This window comes from Chrysoperla carnea, chromosome 5, assembly GCF_905475395.1.
Source record: "Chrysoperla carnea chromosome 5, inChrCarn1.1, whole genome shotgun sequence".
NCBI classification, from domain to species: domain Eukaryota; kingdom Metazoa; phylum Arthropoda; class Insecta; order Neuroptera; family Chrysopidae; genus Chrysoperla; species Chrysoperla carnea.
This window is the reverse complement of record NC_058341.1, coordinates 41750190-41772150: the sequence shown is the minus strand read 5'-3', so window position 1 is coordinate 41772150 and position 21961 is coordinate 41750190. Positions and strand designations below refer to the sequence as shown.

The following is a 21961-nucleotide window of genomic DNA, read 5'->3' as shown; positions in this document are numbered from 1 at the left end:
TAAAATAAGTAAAGTATACATTACGTGTAATCATAATTACTTACTCACTCATTGTTTTGATATACAAAAATTGTGCATTTTTAAATGTTAGATGACGATGCTGATGGATCATTGGTTTATCTACATAAACTTCATATTATTCAAGGTGTAAGGAAAATAGTTTGCGAAATTTTGCTAAAATAATTTGCTAAAGGTTAAAGGAATGAATGCAAAAAAACGTTCGTAACGTAAACGTAAAACGTTATTTAAACGAATAAAAATGAATGATGCCTCTTTCTTTTTACTTCATTTTGATACGAAAAACTACTTTACTACTATTCTGATACCTAATGCTTTTATCTGATTTGGGAAAAGTAACTCCTGTTATATGCTAGGAGGGCTTATTTTATTCCAATTGTAAAGTTGAAATAACTTTTGATCTTTGAAATTTTTGTAAAATAACACTTAAGAAAGAAACAACGTTGTAAAAAGTTTGACTCTAAATTTTCGCAGATCTATTTAAGTAGATGCCAAGTAGAAGTATTTTTATTTTCAAAAGAAGGTTTTTCAACTGCTTATGTTTTTTTGACCGCCCCAAAACTTTTAAGTCTGATTCCTACGAGAAAAATGAATAAGAGTTTTGAATTTGTTAACACTTATTGGACCATTGGGTTTTTTTGAGGTTTAATCATCGTGATGTGAAATTTAGAATATCAGTTCACTCACATTCTGTACACACAATGCAATGCAAAAATTAAAGTGCAATATCTATGTCGCGATTTAATTTTACTGTTTATTTATTTTATTTACATGATTCTGTTTATTTGTAAGCAACAATAATGATAAGATTAGAAATTACCCAAGTTATATGTATACATGTAAATAATTGACTAAGGTCAATTGTTATACACATACACAACTTTTAATGTTTTTATTAAAAAATTTTAAGCACGTTTAAAATTTGTGATAATAATCATACATAGATAGGTTGGGTATTTAGACTGTGAGTTCATAATGAAGCGAAATTTTTATGATTCTTTTTGTCTGCCGTTTGGAAGATTCATAAAAATAAGCTTAAGGTTGATCGGGTACGAAGGTAGCCCATCTTGGAGATAGAACTATTAGAGATAGAACAAAAAATAAACAACTTTTGTTTGAAACATTTGTTCGTAAACACCACTGTTTACCCGCGAGGGTGCAAATTAGGTGAATATTTTTTAGTATGTATTATATGGGAATACAAGTTACCTGTGTGTGGCTATCTAAGAGTGGACATCTTTCTTTATTTACATGACGTAAAAAAACAAACGATTGAGTCCTCAACACTATCTTTACATGGTATTTCAACAATTAACTTTGCCAATTGTTTGTTTTCACTTGTTAACTTCTAACTTTATCCACGAAAATCGATTTATAAAAAATTCATAGCGTCAAGCTACTTTAGCTAAGCGAATTGCTTCAGAGATTGAAAAAATAACACATTTTTCTTAAAATCGAATATTGCATTTTTAATTTTTCAAGAATTTTTAATTCAAAAACTTAGCGCCTTCAGAAAAGTACTTTTTTTGCTTAAAATTGACCAAAAAATACAAAAATATTTTTTATTTTGAAAAACTTCAAAATTTTATACTTTGCGCTTCGACGCTTTAGTATTTTGTACTTTTGCCCTTTTAAATTTTCTTTATTACCAAACTTTCATTGTGTAATCCTCCAAATGGAAGATAAAAAGGATAATAAAAATTTCGTTTCAATATGGGCTCACGGTCTAAATATTTATAAAATGCTGCATTAAAAAATAAATACCAACATTATTTAATAGAATTTCAAAATTTCAAAAATGATGGTTTTATTACGTTTTTTTTTTTTTTTTTTTGTTTAAATATTTATGCGCAATAATTTTTATCCATTTAAAGATAATCTAGAAAAATGTTTGAAATAAATGTCGTATGATTTATTAAATAAATATGAAAAGTCATTGAACGAGCGATATTTTTTATTCATTCATTTATTTCTATTCAATGTTTTTTTGTAATAATATTTTAATAATTATTAAAAATGTGATTGAAATTATTTGTGGTTTATTCTATTCAGTGGCGTAGCTAGGGGGACAAGGGCCCTGGTGCATAGGGAAAGAATCGGGCCCTCCTCCTCCCCTCTTTCCGCGTAGTTTGAACTTATATTTGCCTTCAAAATTATTGATAAGAATAAGAATAGAAAACAGTAAGTGAACTTATCCCTAGTAGGCTAAATCCATACGTCGTCTCTATTAGAACCTCCATGTGTTTAATAGAAGAAAAAGGGAATAAATAAACAACGACGCACATGACAATATAGAATATTTATTATACAGATGAGATTAATTAATGGAATTTTTTTTCAAAGCTGAGGTTTGAGGGCCCCCTGAGCTCCGGGGCCCTGGTGCACTGCACCAACTGGCCTTATGATAGCTACGCCACTGATTCTATTACCAATGTAAGGTTTCACCACCATTAATTAGTTATAATTAATAATTAAATTTTAAAACCAATGCCTTGTTGAAATACCATGTACAGACAGTGTTGATTCCTCTGCCACATTACACATACATACATGTTACACATATATAACTGATTTAATTAGAATTACTGAACTAATTTGCGCATGATTTGCGCTCTCAACGGTAAACGGTGATGTTTACGAACAAATGTTTCAAACAAATGTTGTTTATTTATTAGGAACATTTTTTACATTTAAACTTTTGTTCTATCTCTAACGGTTTACAAGATGGGTCTTATGGACCCAAGACACAATTGACTATGTTGCTCATTTACGAACTCGACCTCACTTTTTACGTTCTTAGTACGCTATAAAAATTTCAGCTTGATATCTTTTTTCGTTTTTGAATATTCGTGATGACAGACGGACAGACTATAGACAGACGACAGACGACAGACAGACAAACAGACAAACGGAAATGGACTAATTAAGTGATTTTATGAATACCTATACCAAATTTTTGTTCATGGCATCAATATTTTTAAGCGTTATAAACTTGGGACTAAACTTAGTATACTTTAGTATATTTCTTATACAATGTATAACACAATGTATAATAACAATATAGTGCTGGTGAAATTGTCGCAAAACTTGAGTTTGTTTGTGATAATAGCAAAAGATTTCCCTTTTTACGATCTATTTCATTTTCTGAGAAAAAATTAGTAATTAGTTTGAAATCATTGTTTTCCTGATGATTTATATGATCATTTATACATTATCAACTTTTTTCCAGTTATTATATGGGTCTTCTATTATATGGGTAGAAGCAGAAATTATTGAATTATTAAGAAATTATGCCCCAGAATTGAATTATTTCAATTGAATTTGACAAGTTCATCCGCTGTAGCTTCTTTATTAGTTAAAAAATAAATTACAGATTTGCTGTTTTCTGATATTTTAATTGGAAAATTTATTTATTTTCAAACGCCTATAATAAATGCATATAAACTCATTCGAATCATGCATAATAAATTTGAAAATTTATTTAATGGCTGGCTTAAAAAAATCTTAATTTATCAAAATAATCTTTAATTAAATTTAATAAAAAACTTTGAACTTAAAAAACGTGAAAATTATAAAGAATTTTATACAAATCATATCTTGACTGGCAGATTGGCAATAAATCAAAACAATCAATTAAAATATCGTTATTAATAGAATCGCATTCCTTATTGAAATTTTGTCTTATATTAAAATGATTATTGACCTGCATCGAAAAACATTTAAAAGAAAGAGCGAGAGGTGTCGTGGATTATTTTCGCTATAATTTATGTATTCTTAAATTTTTTAAACCTTCCGTATGTGAAAAACACTAAAATTCAAGATAATGAGCTATAAAAAAAAGGGTCGACAAGTTGTTCTCAGATATTTTTTGCGCGATCAGGAACATAGTTCTAAAAATTGATCCCATTTAATTTGGTGTAAACTTACAGCATAAAATTAATTAAAAAAATGAGAAAATCGACCGATTTCTAAATGTCAACTTGGGAGTTAGCGACTGAGGTGGTGTACGATGAGGTACTATAAGTTTTTCTGCAATTTTCGATATCGATAATAAAAAATTTAGGTCTCACATCAAAGATAACTGACAGAATTAACCACCGATGTGTAATTGTGTGACTTCAAATACTCAAATATATCTATAGTCATAACGATATAAAGAGGTTTTGGAAGTAGTTATCGATCAATCAATTCCATTACTGTCCTACTTTGAAGTAGTGTAAAATGAGTTTTATGAAACCATTACAAGTTTGAATTGCTGTAAGTTTCGTTTGGAAATTGGTTTTTTGCTTATCATCAATAAGTTAGTCCAAAATATGGTGGGAGCGCAAATAAATATGCACTTTTAATTGTAAACTATAAATAATATGTTGTTTGCTCCATTTGTTTGCAGCAAATTTTGTTTCTATGCTTTTTTCATACGAGCCCATATTAATAAAATTATCCTGCATAGCCCTCTTACGACATTATTGCGTTGTGAGAACTTGAGAATATATTTGAGTTTCTCGGGAATTCTCATATTTAAGAGTGGAATCTTGTTGAAACATGAAAGAAAAATATTTTAAATCATTAAGACTCAATTCTATTAGATGGGGCACAGATAATGAGATATAAAAAAATCGAGTCCTAAGGATGGAATTTTGGGGCACACAAAATTAGACAGAGTAAAAAAAAACGCTCTATAAATGCATAATATATACACGGTAGGTCCAAGGATAGAGGCTTGTGGGATACTAATTCAGGCAGAGTATTCACATGCGTTCCCTAGACAAATAATGTATGTACTTTAGGTCCAAGGATGGAGTCTTGTGGCACACAATCTTTGATGAAGTTTAACTTACAGCTCTCTAAACAAATAATTTTATAGGGTAGTTTTAAAAAAAAGGAATCCATATATTATTGCCCATATATAAAAATAATCTGGTCGTCTGTCTATCCGTTCATCAGTACAAAAATAAAATAATAATATAATTTTTTTTGTACAAATAAAGTTAAATTGTGTATACAAAAAGAGTAGTGGAATGTCGGCCTCGCTCCTAGCCAGTCAGTCAGTCACTCTGTCAGTGAGTAGAGTAGAATAGAGTATATTGAAACCAATAATAAACGAGTAAGTGGCCGCGAACAATATTCAGAGTATATACAACATTTTTATATTATGAATTATATGTTCTTTGGTTTAGTTAAACCATACACAGTCTCCATTTGAGACTTGTTGAGTACGGAGCGCGTTGCTTTTACTCATCGCACGTTGGCTTACTCCAAAAGAGAAAAGAAAAATTACTGTGTTTTTATTCTAGTTTTGTTTATGTTCAATTAAAAAATAAAATCACTAGTACCGAAAAATTTTAAAACACATAGTTTGAAAATAATTTTTGTTTTGTGTGTTTCTTTTTTTTTGGAAAAAAGTTGTGTTCAGTGACAATAATCATCCTTTCAAAAGTTTTACGAGATTTGTTTTTTTTTTGGTTTTGGTGGTGAGTGTTCTTTTATTATGTGGGTGGTAATTATTTGAGAAAATATAGTGGAAATAAGTAATAATGCAATTATTGTGTACTAAAATTTTGGCTGCCGATATCGCAAATTTCAAATTTATACACTTGTTGGTTTGTTTATCAAAGTGATCTCTATACCATGAATTTGAGCTTTTTTATGAAAAAAATCCTACCAAAAATGAAAGAACTTTTACGCTCACGCACAAAGGGAAAACATAAAAGGAACTCAAATTTATTTACAAAAAACAGACTGGCAGCTTTCTTAATAATAGAAGTCTCAGTTGTAGGATGGCAAACTTTATATAAACCTCCGATGAGAGACGTTGCAGTTAGGGAGATTAAAACGTCTTAACCTTCGCATAGAGGTTTCTAACTGAACGTTGGCAACTAAACTAACTTTCGTACTAGCCCACGTTCAACTTTGCTTTGAATTTTGTTCATAGCCATATCGGTAGTGTGACACAAGGTTACATACTTGGCCCTTTTTTATTGATATTAAACATAGTTATATCCTTGCCTTTGCAGACAACATCAATTTGTAGTCGTAATGTTTTATGAGAAATTTATCATTTAAAAAATGTTTAGAAAGTTCGTTAAAGTTGTGGAATTAAATGCCAATGTTTTAATGGGAAATTAAACGGGTGAAAATGAATAAACACAACTTTTTTTACCTTAAATCAATTTTCTGCCTTTATTTAAGACCTAATTAGATACTAGGTTATTTTTGAGGGCCATAGGGAAGAAAAGTTGAAATGAAGTAAATACTTGTTTAAATTTATTTTCACATTTTCAATTTCCCGTTGCAGCATTGAATGTAAACATAAATATAATTTAATCTATACGTAGACATAAATACAGTGTCTAGAATAAAGTTTAAACCGCAGCTTTAGATAATAATATGAAATCATCGTTTTCAATAAAATCATATTGTTACTAATAATAATTAGGGCCAGGGTCATTTATTACAAAAAAAATTATTTAAATTAAAGGGTTCCAAACCAAAAACTATAGACTGGTAGTAATATATTATATATTAATTTATAATCGCAGAACTTTCACATTAGTTTTATTTTATTTTTTGAGAATGTAAGACAAAATTTAAATTGTCTATAAATCAACAATCCACTTTCTATCATATTTGAACCAAATAAATATTTGATTTTGAATTTATGGTTCTAAATTTTATTTTTAAATAAATTTTAAAATCATGATTCGTCTTCTTTTATAAAATTAAAAATTCTTACAAAATTTGTGTTTGTAAAGGCTGTATAAAACTTTCCTGATTAATATGGGCTGAAAGATAGTGAGATATGTCAAAAAACATTCCATTATCCAAACAACCTTATTTTAAATATAATAATTCAAATTAAATAGTGTAAGCCGCGCTTAATCATCTTAATTAATCTAAAATTGGAACAATTAAACTTAACTTTGAACTAGTAATTGCATAAATTCTACTAATTCTACTAAAAAAGCCTGCTTCTACTTCTACTAAGCCTTCTTATTCTACTAAAGCCCAAATATATTGAAAATACACTTTCAATTAACGAAACTGAATTCGAATGTCTTACGGGTGTGGTGTTAACAATTAACACACACATATAGTACAACTAGAATCTCTAGACTTTACTTTTATAGTAAAATATATGCAATAGAACATACGTGATAGTTCTAGAATTTGCTAGACTGTGTGGTAACAATTACAAATAATATATATGCAATAGAACATACGTGACAGTTCTAGAATTTGCTAGACTATTGATTGTAACTATATAAATTGGGCACAGTATGCGATACGGTCACTTTTACAAATGGAAGGATCAGATTACAATACAAACTGTTCAAGTTAACAACAGAACGAGTGAAGTGAAGAACTCATCTATCATAATACATAACATTAAAATAAAAGTGTTGTGAATTGTATTATATTTGTATGTAGTAAAAAGCTTTACAATAAAATTCGTACAATTGTTTGAGTATAGACAGTTCAATTTTTTATTCCACACATTTGATTACCTTAACCCCGCTACACAGGGTAAAATTATTGTAATTTATTACTTTGTTACTGAAATATATTTTATGGGGGTATTTACATGTAGAGATATTTTTTTCTTAGAATAACTTATTGTGGTGACTTAATCTCAGGATTTTAAATATGGCCTCAAAAAGACGATAATGAAACTTCCGGTCAGTTCATTTATCACTGTAAAATTATTTATTTCAGAAAACAGTAATAAATGTATTTTTAGATTGAATGACTGATCTATTTATGTATGTACAGATTCTTAATATTTTTGATGAAACATTTCATTGAATTATTGGATATTTAAAAATAATAATAAAATTGTTTTATTGATAAAGCAAAATATTTAAATATTTTTCTTGTTTAGTCATATTTTTCAAGTGAAGAAAGTCAATGTCAATTATTAAAGATCATTATTGTGTTTTATTATTATATACTTACATACATACCTAGTTATTGAAAAACCGGATAGAGATAAAATCAATTTTATTTTTTAATTTAATAAAATCATAAGTAAAATAATATAATGTGAGAGTTTTACATATAACTAGTAAGTTTTGTTGTTCTTGTTTATTTCTTTTGTTTCTATTGAAACAAGAAATTGAACAAATGAACAAAATGTGTCAAGAATTGTCTGGAAATTAAACAATTAATTAAAAAGAAATTAATTTTTTTTCTACAAAACGTACATTGCATTCATTCCATTCTATCTATAAAATCATAGGAATGCATCACGATGACTATAACCATTATTATCTCACCATTTGGCCATTTTGAGTAAAACGAATGCCTTTTGGTTTATATGTCGCGGCTCAAGCTTTTTCCCGATTGAATCTTGAATTAATCAAATACTTATACAGTGGAACTTGGTTAAGTGGGACCTGTATAAGTAAAAAAACTTCTATAACTGGAACTCATGCTGAGGTCTCAACACTTTTGCACTAAATTACCTCTGCTAGAGGGACGAAGAAAACCTCTATATCTAGGATTCGTTCTTTCGATTTTATGGTAATAGTTACTTCTATAACTGATACAGCGAGTGAATTTTATATGGATTAACCTCTGTAACTGAGAACTGAGATAATATCGTTTTGTTTAATTACTTACTTATTCTTATTCTACCCGCAAATTCCGCACTTAACTAATTATGAGCCTCAATGACCTTCAGTTTTAGTTATGCTCTATTATCATACGGATGTTTATTTGAAAAATACCAAAACGAAGGCTGAAATCGTTATCAGTAGATGAAAAACTGAAGTTAATATCGGTTTATAAAAGTGTGAAGACACGCGATGAAGTCTGTGTCGAACTTAATGTGCCAAAATCTACTCTTTGTAGAATAATTCAGAATAAAGATAAAATTCAAAAACAATGTTCTCAAACGTTTATCAGAATATCCTGAACTTGAACAGTGTTAATTAACATGGATTAAAGAGATGGCACAAGATTTTGCGCGAAGGCTCAGTATTCATATTTTTGTTGCAGCAATGATATTGATAATACGTTATCTTATTTAATAATCGCACATCTATAACTGAAATAATCTGTATTCTGACCTCTATTAATGGAACCCTCTGTAAATGAGACAGATATTGATTTATACAAATTTGCAGGTCCCTTGATGCCTCACTTAATTCACTGTGTCTTTTGGATTCATCGAAAACTGCAAAATAATAAATAATTACAATTTCCTAGTTTTAGCGATGTATACTCTAAAGAATGCTTTCATTCAGTGACATGCAATCACGTTTACCTCGATTTGAATGAAGTTTTGTATTTGAAAATCTAAGTTTGTAAATGAGAAAATTGAATGCCAGACAAGGCTGATCATATTTATGCACATAAACAGAACATTGAAGACTGGTCGTTCCATATGTAAATGAAAAAGACACGTTTTACGTTAGTTGATGCCATTTACATATAATTGATTAATGTAACGTTTTTGATTACGTGGTCTTTAATGAATAATCAAATTATAATTTAATGTTGTATTTACGAAAAATAAATAAAAAACAATGATTTTAAGTCATGTCATATTATTTTTATTTTTTTGTGTATTGCCTAATCAAATAATTATATACCAAAAACAAAGGTTTTTATAATTTGAATAGTAAAATTTGATTACAAAATTTATATTTGCAATATTTATATCACAAAAAAAGTTGTTGTATAAATATTTCAAGGATATGCGGAAATCTATAATATCAATAAAAATATTTTGTTTCCTACGAATATGATTTAAATGTCAACAAGGCGGTACTTTCGATTTTAAATAAAACTTCTTATCCCATTCCCCACAAAACCAATAACCTGTAAACCAAATCCTTTGGCATGAAGTATTTCCAGTCTGGCGAGATGCCTATTTTCTTTTTGACCTCTATACCTTGTGTTCAATGGTTTGATCTAATACAAAAAGGTGCCTTAAAGTCTCATTTACTTTTTATAATAACCTTGTTTAAGTCTTTTTGAAAGTCTCTACAAATATTTAGCTATTAGGTACTTTGAATCACTTTAGAAGTAAGTTGTATGAGTTATAAAGTTATGATGAGGTCCAAATTTGAATTATTTCAATTCTAAAAGAAGATAAATGTTATATAATATGTCAAAACAAGTGTAAAGAAAGATTATAAAACTATTAATTTTAGAATTGAACATTAGTTTTTTTCTAGAAGATGCTGAAAAACGATTAAATATTAGAATAAAAAAGCGGTCTAGGTGCGACCTGAAAGGTTCACACGACTAACTTCCCAGTTGAAAGAATAAAAAAATATCATATGTTTTAATATTTATAATTTTTTTTTTTAAATAATTTTTTTTCATCTTCCCGTGGACCCCCAAGCGAGGGCTTTGCTTCCTGAATCTCCCAGGGGCTTCGCCCCTTCGAGCCCCAGCGGAGGCTTCGCCCCCTGCACTCCCCATGACGTTAAAACTATATAAATGATAAGTGATAATAGTGACAATTATACAATTTTTCATACTGCACAAAAAACGGCTTGACCGATTTTGCTCAAAACCTAATCAGGTCTAAGTTACATAATTATACGTTAAATGAAACTGGTCTCATGTCAATATCATCATTTGTTCTCGAGATATGCGAGACGAAACATACATACATGTGCACACACGGACATCCTTTTAAAAACTATACTATTTGACTCTCTAGTTGACTCTTGAAGTCAAAATCGGACTTAAAACTAAATTTTTAATTATTCTACCAAACTATGTTTTCTATTGATATCTATACAGCAGACCACTGGTCAAATAATCGAAAATGTAACCAGCTACAAATACTTAAGACAGCTTATATCTTTCAGCGTATCTTTCAAGAATAGCACATCTATCGAGGCTCAGCAAAGAACAACTAATGCGTGACAAAAGTATTGGTCCATAAAGTACATCTTCAAGAGCAATTTACCTTTGGCCCTGAAACGCAAAGTATTTGACAGTTGCATTCTTTCAATCCTCACATTCGGCGCTCAGACCCTAAGTAATGTCCTAAATTACCTCTGACTTTAAAAAACTTAGAACCTGCCAGAGAAGCATGGAGAGGAACACGTACCAAATAAAACTAAGGGACAAAATAAGATCTTTAACTATACGCAACAAAACCAAACTAAAAGACGTTACGGTTTGCGTAAACAAACTAAAGTGGAAATGGGCTCGGCACATAGCAAGACGGTAGACGATCGATGGACAGTGCGCACCACAAACTGGACGCCATACAATTGCAAAAGAAGGATGGGACGCCAGATTTAGCGATGGAGGGATAGTCTTGTGAGCTACTCAGGAGAAATGTGGAAAAGATTCGCCACTGATCATAACAAGTGGAGGGATTTGGGGGAGGCTTTTGCCCTGCAGTGGACTCAATAGTTAATAGGCTTAATTATTATTATTATTATTACAGCAGACCTATTTATTGTTCTTTTAGGAACTGATAATATTATGATACCAGAAAACAAAAAGTTTTTCTATTGTTTGAAAATTTGTCATAAAAAATTATAAATACTTTCTTTGAATATTATGATAAACTCGCTGCATTTTTTAACTGAATAAATATACAAGTACTTATCAGCTTCTTCTAAATTAATGTATTTTTCTGGTTCAGTAAACATCTGGTCCAGTGTTTGCATGGTATTTTAAAACCATATATATTAGAGAAGCAATATGCAACGAAAACATTCATATTATTAAAAGCAATTGTACGAAGTATTTCTAATTTATTGATATTATATAATCAAAGGACCCCCGTGGTAGATACAAAAGAGAAATAATCCTTTTTAAATTCTGGTTAATTTCACAAATAAAGATACTTTTCGATAGTTATATGCAGTATTCTGCATTATTTGTATATTTCTACAAATATCCATATTTATATTATTGCCCCCTCCATCACTTAGTCCTCTCTTAAACACCAATTTTAAGACAAGTAGACGGCTTTTGGTCTGGTTTGTATATTCGACCACGAAGGTTGCTGCACTTGATTATTGTAAGAAAATTTTGTTTTATCGTCTCTTTTGATCTATTTTCGGTCATCCTTATCGTAGCAAGATCAATATACCCTATGTCTATTATGATTTATAAGTTATAATACTGTAAAGTTTCATCAAAATCAGTCCAGTGGTTTTTACGTGAAGCACAACAAGCATCCATTCATCCATGCGTCCATACATCCTCAAAAACTTACACTATCAATACATAGTATAAAACCAAGTCGCTTCCTGCTGCCTGTGCCTATCATGTCCCTATGTGTGCTTATAACTTTAAAACTATGCAACGGGTTTTGATGCGGTTTTTTCTAATAGAGTGATTCAAGAGGAATGAAGGACTATATTATGCATGTATTTTATGTATAATACATGCATAATGTAGTAGAGTAAGAGGTTGAAATAGGAGTTGAAAGGGATGTGCTTCAAAAACCTAAAAAGTTGCTCAAATACTACAACTAGCGTATAGAATTGTTTTGATCTATTTTTAACCTTTGGAGGGTAGAAAGGTGGAGCGAGAAAGTGGGGATGAATAATAGAATATTTTCAAATATATACCCAAGTGGGCTATCAAATAAAAGAGCATGACGTACCCCTTCGCAAGGGGGTATGGAGGGAAGGGAGTGAAAGTGGAGATGTTGCCTAGCAAAGCGGGTAGTCCACACCTAGTTATAAAATAAATCTAGATAGAAGATTGTAGCTTTAATATTTATTTTATAATGGGACAAAGATGCCAAAAGAATAAATGAATTGATATAAAAGTATTTCTAATTGCGTCATTGACTTTCAATATAATTTAGCCTTACATAATACTAATCACTTTCAAATACTCCGTATTATTTCAACTCTTGTGAGTATATTATTAATAACCAACCATAATGTGTAAGTTTGCTTAGCATATTTTTTAGCTTTGGATAATAATACTTATTATACCATTAGTCATGTGACTTATATACAAACTGTCAAATCCACACACTTTGTAGTCTCTCTTGTTGACTGCAATCTGTATACTAAAGTGAAATATAAAGAAATGTTTTTAAAATAACACAATGGATACCATTATACGGCTGTATAATGTAAAAGATTATAATTTAGGACATTACTTTGGTGGTCTTTTTTTCTTTTTTATGTAATAAGAGGCACATTAGTCACATCTTAATACCCACCATAGAAAAACATTACTTTATTCGTAAAGAAATCCACACCCACGCAACAATGTAAGTTGTACATTTATAAGAAGGAAAAGTCAGATTTGTGTAAATAACTAACAAGATTTGTAGTATAAGAGTATTTAAATTCTAATTTAATATATTTGGTTTTTACCAAAAGAATGTTCGAGTGTTATAATTTCTATAGGCAAAACAGTTTTTTTTCATTTGAAGAAAGCATTTAATAAAAAAAACTTTTAACAAAAACATAACCGACTTCAAAAAAAAAAATAATGCATGTATATACCTCTGTTACCTACTTATTTTTACGATTTATTTTCGTTTGATGTGTTCCAAGTGAATTTTCTACGAGTAAATAAGAGTCTGGGGTAAAAATCATTTCTAAAACATTGTTTTTTAAAAAAAAACTTTTAATGTTTCAGAATATTTTAAAATAAAGTCACTAATAACGGACCAAAATTTGTCAATGCGTGGTACGAAACAAAATATTTCAGAAAATTTTTTAATTTACTTGTGCCACGAAGGGTATAGATGTTAAATTATAAATTTTTATACAGGGAAAAAAAATTCCCAGTTTATTATATATTTGCTGTAATATATAGTTTTTATGAATCTTTGCTCCGGTCACAGTGCAATTAACTCTTGTAAATAATTAAATTGTATGTAATTTATAGTTAAATTTGACAAGAAACTATTAATCAACATTTATTAGTTATATCCGTCTTTTACCGTTTTATTATTGATTAATTAATTTTATTGGATGATGTTAATCATGACAGAGATATAAACGATCAACGTATTATATGTATATTTGTAATGGTTAGAAATATTTCACATCTGTATGATAAAGTATGGTAACATACTAATAACAAAAAGAGGGGTACCGCAAGTGGGTCCCTAGCACCTAGAAAAGGAGTTCTCTGTGCCTTCCTTGAGAACGAGCTATCATGTGAAGAAGAGACGCCTTCAGGTAAGAGGCGCTATTAAAATCGATAATGGAGGTTCCGTCATTTCTATACAGGCTCTACTAGTGGAATCATTAGAGATCCCCATGTTTTGAAGGTAGTACTTCAATCGAAAGTGTCCTGTCAAGATTTCCACCACCCTTCTCAACTGCGCTTTAGTAAGTTTCAGACGATTGACCTAGTTGTGGTTATACACAATCTGGCCTGCCGCATGCCCTGCGCAAATTCCCAGTAATTAAGAAGGGCTTGTCCTAACCATTCTTTAAGTATGATAGTATGAACATTGTCCTCAACGAAAATATACTAAACCGGGGATTAATTTGTTGACCATGGCCGCGTCAATTTCGCTTTGACTATTAACTCGCTGACCAAAGCTCGTATGACAAAACTGAATAGCGCTTAAAAAGAGAAAAACACAATATCAGTTTCTTGCTGATGGCAATATCAGTTTTAATGCAAAATAGTTTTTAGCACTCGGCTTTCTGTTTTTAGGATCATCAAAGTAAATGGAAAATTTTTCCCACTTTTATCAACTCTGGCTACCATAGAAGTAACTGAAATTATGTTAAATTTTTGATAAATATTTTCTATGACATTCGAAATTTCGAATTCTATATAATTCCGAAGAACAATGTAGAAACTCATAGAAACGATGTAGTAATTAAAATTCGAGTACTATACTAGAAAAACATAGAATTACATGCTAATGCTAAATTATTAATGTTACAAAGTTGCCATAGTGTCCGACAAATTCCTTGCTGCGTTTTTTTCGACTGATAGCTCAAATATGGCGTTGTCATGCTCATTTTAAAAAAGTCGTAGAGAAAAAAAATTGGCAGTCATAGGGACTGCGATAGAAGTGAAAACTTAGAACTTTTAGAATTATCAACATCAATCTGGTTTTCGCATCTATTGACACTCCAAGCAACAGTTATGTGCATGTTTATATTGTTTTTTATTATTTAAATATATTACGGGCTGCACAAGATTATGACAAAATATAAATACAATTCAATTGAAATAACAATTAATATACATCAAACGATTTGTGGAGAGTATTTGTATTTACATAAATTTCAATGTACTTGTTATATACGCAGTACCTATGTTACACAATACATCAGCTGTTAGCTACAGATATACAGCTACGTCAGCATGTCGGTAACGCGAACCCATAGCATTTTCCCTTACCAAAAGTGTGCAACGTCGCTAAAGAAGTTTTCTCTTCAAAAATTTATTAGACCCGCCAAAAGGAAGCCACTCACAAAGTTTCAAGTATGGCTTAATCGATTAACAAAAAGGGTGCTGACCCGTGGACTATATGATGAACACATATTTTGGCTAATGTTTTGATTAATTACGCCAGTATGTGCCCTCTTTAATTCGCTACGATCAGTGATCATTGTTAATAAAAACAACTATTTTTTTTTCATTTTTACCGTAACATAAATAATTGTTGATTAGTTTTACAAACAGTAGTAACAGGCAACTTCACTTTATTAGCTCTGCTATTTTACTTACTTACACATATAAATAAACAACATGATATTATTATTAGGTCGATAACCTAAACTAGACTTCAAAACATGGAAAGAAAAAAAAAATTTACACAAACTTAATACACAGTGACTTATTTTTTTTTACATACAAAGATTATGTGTTTATTTTAACATGAATAATAATTAAAAGTGTATTCAGAAAAAAAGAAATACATGGTATAAATGTCTAGACAAAATGGTGTCGACAATGGAGTTATATTTTGATGATAAATACAATAATTATTTTATATTTGTTGTAGGTTTTAAAATTATTATTATACTAAAAATAATAACATGTTATAAACATATAAGGATAAGATACTTATACAGATAAAATATTGTATCGCGTATTTATAGACACGGACACACAAAGCTAATGTTTTTAATTAAAATAAATTGATCCCCCGTAAATTGATCCCTTTGAATCCCTTTATATTATGGGATGGGTCCAATTGAAGCTATACCTAGAAGTTCTCTACTCTTTATCATTTTAGTTTTTGAGAAAATTAAACTTAAAAAATCAAAAAACTTTTTATCGCAAAAAAGCTCGATATCTCTTTTAGTTTTTGAGTTATTTTGAGTGATAACTGGTAGACGGGCAAATGAAAATGGACTAAATGGGTGATTTTATGAATATCTATACCAAAATTTTGTTTGCAGCATTAATATTTTTAAGCGTTACTTACTTGGAACTATTTTCTCATATATTTCATATATAGGGTATAAAAAGTTTTTTCATAAAAATTACATTTAAATTATATATTATTAAAAGTAGTACTATTAGAGAAGCAAACTATGATCCGTTTTATATATGTCACAAATATAATCTTCTTTATAATGTATGACTTGTAGAATTTGTATGGTTTCACCACACCTTTAAATAGTATTATATTTATAATGCATAAATTTTGTTACCGTCATTAGGTTATAAAAGTATAAATAAAGTGAAAAAGATAAAATATAATTTCATAACGTTCTAATCATAAAATTATTATAATTAAGGGCATTCGATTATTTCAAATCATTTTTCGACAGATTTATAATTTTTTGGTCACTGCTGGTGAATAACGTTTATGTTCATTTGAAGAATTTACAGACTTGATCGAATTGGAGAAAATGTTTGCTACAAAACTTTGAAGTAAAGGGAATTTAAAAACGAGTACACGTATATTAAGACTCGAACCCGGATCTTCTTATTCATGCCAAGTGGCTTTACCAATTGGGCCATATGTGCAATTTTTATTTTTTATACCAAACGAAAAGAATTTTTATTATTTAGGCAACACTAATTAATTTGTTTATGTACACATATTTGCCTGAACCAAGAATATTTTTTCTTGAAATAAGAATTTGAATAGACGAAAATAATTTTCTTGGAGTGAGAAGTTACTTGTGACAAGAAAAATTTCTTTGCGCAACATTGACCATTTTTCTTGTCCCAAGAAAAGTCTCTCTTTCTTTTTAATTCGTGTTTCTGTGTAATCAACTAATAATTTTTGAATTTATTTTTTCGCACATAATTCATAAACTGGAGAGGGTAAATAAGCGAATTTTTAGAATCCTTTTTTCTCTCTTCATTAAGATTGGGTCGCATCAGCATGAAATTAAGATAAATGAGGCATAAATACTTCATAGTTTTTCTTACCTTACCTATGTGCTCTCTTTTTTGGGGTAATTTGTTCTTTTTTTTTTTTTTAGTTTAACGTCATTTTTTGTGGAAAGTCTTTACGGGTTCATAGAGTTTTTTATTAATAATAGTGGATTAATAATAATAGTGAATAAATAAGTCTCCATTGGTGGAACTAACTTGGATCCAAGTGGTAAGTACTTGATTAGAAAGATTAAGATTTCTTCATAATCTTGCTCATCAATAATTTGAGTAGATATTCAATATATTAAACTTTTCTCGAACTGTGATTATTTATTTTGAATCGTTTTAAAAATGTTTATTTTTAAAAATACCACCCTCATTGTTTATTTATAGCAGCAAATAAGATAGGTTCAGTTCCAGGTTAGAAGTAAGTGAAGAGAAATGCCGTAAGACTTTCAAACTTGGAATCGTTCATCAAAGTTACGAGTAACAACTAAATGTTTATATTCTGATACACACGTGTTCTAGTAACTATGGGTCTGTATATAAAATAATTTTAAATAAAACCGTGTCAAAAATTTATTTAAAAAAAAAATTAAAATGAAACAAATTTGTTATTGTTAAAATGTTATAAAAGTATTTGTAAAATGATATTGTCCTTAAATTAAAGCAAAACAAAACGGAAATTTATAAATTTTGTACTGTTATTTTGAATATATAAAGAACATACTATATGTGTGTGTTTTTATAATAAATGAAAAACAGTTATTAGATTGCATACTGTGTCATAGATTGTGTGTTATTTGTCTATTCGATTATATATTAAAAACAGTGTGGTCATTCAAAATTGAAACGGAAAAAATCAAAATGATTTTAACAACCAGTAAAGTACAGTCAAATTGATTATAAAGACATCAGTTTTAATCAAACTATTAAATCTGGACCACATCCCCACATAAACAAATATATGAACTACAACAACATCGGAAATAACGACAAATCGGCTATAGCGACCAATATTCATAAAATTTGAAGCCGATATATCGGCTATAACGAGCAACGCAAGTACATACATGTGTTACATACATATTCGTTACATGCACATACCTTTTTGTTCAAACAAAACAACATCACAATGCAATCATATCTTTAATCGTTTGACTACTGACTGGGAGATGGTGGGTTCGAATCCAGGCAGCAGAAGTCTGATCAATAATAATCAATGGATTGATAAATTGATTACACTGCCTGCCGTTGCTTGTATAAGAACGAAGTAACCGACTCTACCCACATCATAAATTTAATTGTTTAATTCTCTCTTTCTCTCTGTGTGATAGATATATGTCTGAAAACGGAGGTTAAACCCTATTATTATTAACTATTTTTTAAGTCTTAATAAATTGATTCTGAACTTTATTCACTTAAATATTGGTTAAAGCGACCAATTAACCATGGAATTAACAAGCAATAATGACTAACATGAGCACATATGTGCATACATAACGACTATCGGTTAATGGTGCCAAATAAAGGCAAATGTACTTCAAAATTAAATAGCGAAAAAAATATTCAAATTGTAATATCAACAAAGTGGTAACGCTGCTAACGAATTTCATAAAACTTATTTTTTTTACAAAATCTAGCATTAAGAAATAATAAATTTGTTTGAAAAATCATAACAGCTCAAAATAATGAAAATCAATAGTATACAAACTATTTGAAAAGTTTACGAACAGATAATAATAGTTTTTAAAATGACTTCATGGTTAATAAAGCCCTTTTTTTAATTGCAAACAGAAGCTGGTAGTCCCTTAATATTTTAAAATTATTTATATTAAAACTATATTTTTTCTTATTTTTTGTTATGCAGAGGGTTAAATTTTCCTACAATTTTTAATTTTTCGAATATTTTTAATTATTTTCTTGTTTGTTTCAGGTATGTATTCATTCTCATGAATAATTAATCATTAGTGCACGGAACTATTTGTAAGTTATATTATTTTTCTCGTGTTAAATAAGATACTTTCGATCGGAGCTCAAATTTGAAGATATGTGTAGTTAGAAATGGTAAATTTCATTCTGTATAGGTGGTCTGAGTGAGACACCCAGTATAATATATTCGATAAAAATCACAAAACATTTAACATATTAATGCAACTTAAATTTATTCAATAAATGTATAATGAATGTCATGCAATAAACAAAGAGAATGTAATTCATTTAATGCATATTTTAAATACGACTATATCGTTTTAATACAATCACGTTTTAATAAACTATACGTATATTATAATTAATCTTCTTCTGATAGAAAATTATTGACTTTACTCAGAAAATCGAAATAAATAATTTGTTGTCATTTTAATACATAATAAATATATTGTCAAAACGAGATTGATAATTTTTTCACCTCGCTTCCACCATATTTTGATTTAGGACAAAGTGGGAACACTTCATTCTTGAGGGAGATACGATACACCCCAATTGCAGAGCTTTTATGAAAAATGTATTATTTTAGAGTGGAAATGATGATTCATATTACCTAAGAATCTTATTTTTCCTAAATTTTAATAAAGTTTTTCTTTATGTTCGTAAATTTCCATTTCTAAGAGAAATGCTAATTTAAATAGTTACACAACATTCTCTAATTTGAACTCCATAAAGGGACCTGGGATACTTAATATTCTATTATTGGTACATTCTTTTTTATTATCACTGCCACGTTTGTCTGCGAAATCTACTGACATGACAGTCATACTCCTGGACAATTTTACAACAATAGATCGAAAGCACGTTATTTTCTTTAAATTATAAATAATGATAGACCTCCAATTCTAAGGCGATGCTTTCCTCTTCAATCTAATATATTATTTCAAAAGCCATGATTTACCCCCCATTTTCAAGCTTATCATTCTGGCTACTGACATTAAAAAGACTAACGGTTCAAGATGTACCACTTAGGAAAATACAGGATAGAGAAATAATAATAACATTTAATTTTGTTCATTATGTAATTTGTAATTCATACCTGTAATAAAATTGTCTATAAATAAAAATAAGGTAAATTAATGATGATATTTATCACTGTTTTTAGCCACCGCACTGCATGATTTCTTTATGAATAATTTTTGTTATTTGCATTTTTTTACAAAAATAAGGATGATTTTAGAATACTTTCTGTTGGAATCAATGCAGATCCCATAAAAAAATTCTACTTTTTTCAAATACTCTTGATATGCAAAAGTTGTTTCAATGTCCAAAGCTTTGTGTTAGAGTTAAAATAATTAATTTTTAATCTTTTTAAGAAAAAATTGATTTTACAAATTCTAAAACGATCTCAAATTTGAACTAGGGCCAGTATAAACTTCAACAACACTGGTTGGAGTTAGGAACTTTTAAATTATGAAGACAGAATAATATCAATTTCATTTTCTTTATTGTTGATAAATATAAACTGAGATCAGTTTAAATTTCTCAATTTAAAGTTAAAGTGAATAAAAATTATTCGGATAAAATGCTGGTTTATTTACATAGCTATTGATATAACCACAATAGATCATATTCACCACGACTTTTCCCATATTCTGTATAACACTGTTATTAGGTAAAAGCAATTTATTATTGGTATGCAGTAACAACATGTACATATTATAACCAAATACAACTCACCTATAGGTATTATATTCAAGAAGTAAAGTAACAGTCTTTTTATAACTGAATTTGTGCAATAAGTGAATTTTTATGTACCGTTAATATAAAGAAAAAAAAATTATTGTTGGATCATTTAATAATAACAGTATTATACTAAATAATTATAAGTATACTGACTGGTATCGAAAACAGCATGCCAAACATTTTGACCTTAAAATAAGTATACCTCAAATTTTTAGTAAAAAATCAAAATCTTTTACAAGTCCTTTTCAAGCCAGGCAGCAGAAATATATATGTTCGTTACTCTAATTATCGCCTGATCACCTGTTTTACTTTTTAACACGCTTTTATTTGCTTGGAATGTATCCATGTAACGGAATTTTTGAACGTGATTTTCACTTACTTCAAAACGTCGAATTGAATTAAACAGTACAATAATTTATTAAGTTTGTCCGATTATCCTGATCAGGATCTTCAGGATTAACTATTTTTTTCAGCTAAAATTAAAAACTAAAAACACGCTTTTGCAACTAACTGAACTAAAAATTGGAAAAAAAATAATAGTTTAAAAAAACTAAAAAAAAAAAAAAAAACGCTCTTGTAGTTAGCTGAACTAAAAAGTAGAAAATAATTTCTATTTCTATGAGTTAAAAAAAAAGTGATTAGGAAGAAAATCATTTTATCGTAAAAAAGCGTGGGGTGCTTTTTAAGATATTTACCAATATCTGTCAATAAAATATTTACCAAAATGGTTTTCATTTGCATGACATTGACATTAGAACTACGAATTTCAAGATATAACTAGATTCTGATTTTCAAGTAGAAATGTTGGATCGATTTTTCACCAACCACATATCAGGTAGAAAATATTGTGCGCGTGCTAAATGAATTTAACTGATATAAAGTTTCTTTATATAGGTTGTTTCCTAAGTGCATTATGCTTGAGTCAATTTTATGATAAAAAGTTCATTGGAACTTTTCTTTGTAAAATATACTTATTGATTATTAAAAACTACAAAATGTATAAAGTTGT

The 21961-nt window shown here is 29.0% G+C and overlaps 1 protein-coding gene across 2 annotated transcripts in view; it reads left to right on the top strand.

The window, feature by feature from the left end:
• The first annotated feature begins 5366 nt into the window (after positions 1 to 5366).
• LOC123299857 (SH2 domain-containing protein 4A-like) overlaps positions 5367 to 21961 on the top strand; it is a 96821-nt gene continuing 80226 nt past the window's right edge. For both annotated transcript variants that reach the window (XM_044882253.1, XM_044882249.1), the window contains exon 1: positions 5367 to 5489. The gene's annotated coding sequence lies outside the window, so the exon portion shown is untranslated. The remainder of the gene's footprint in view (positions 5490 to 21961) is intronic.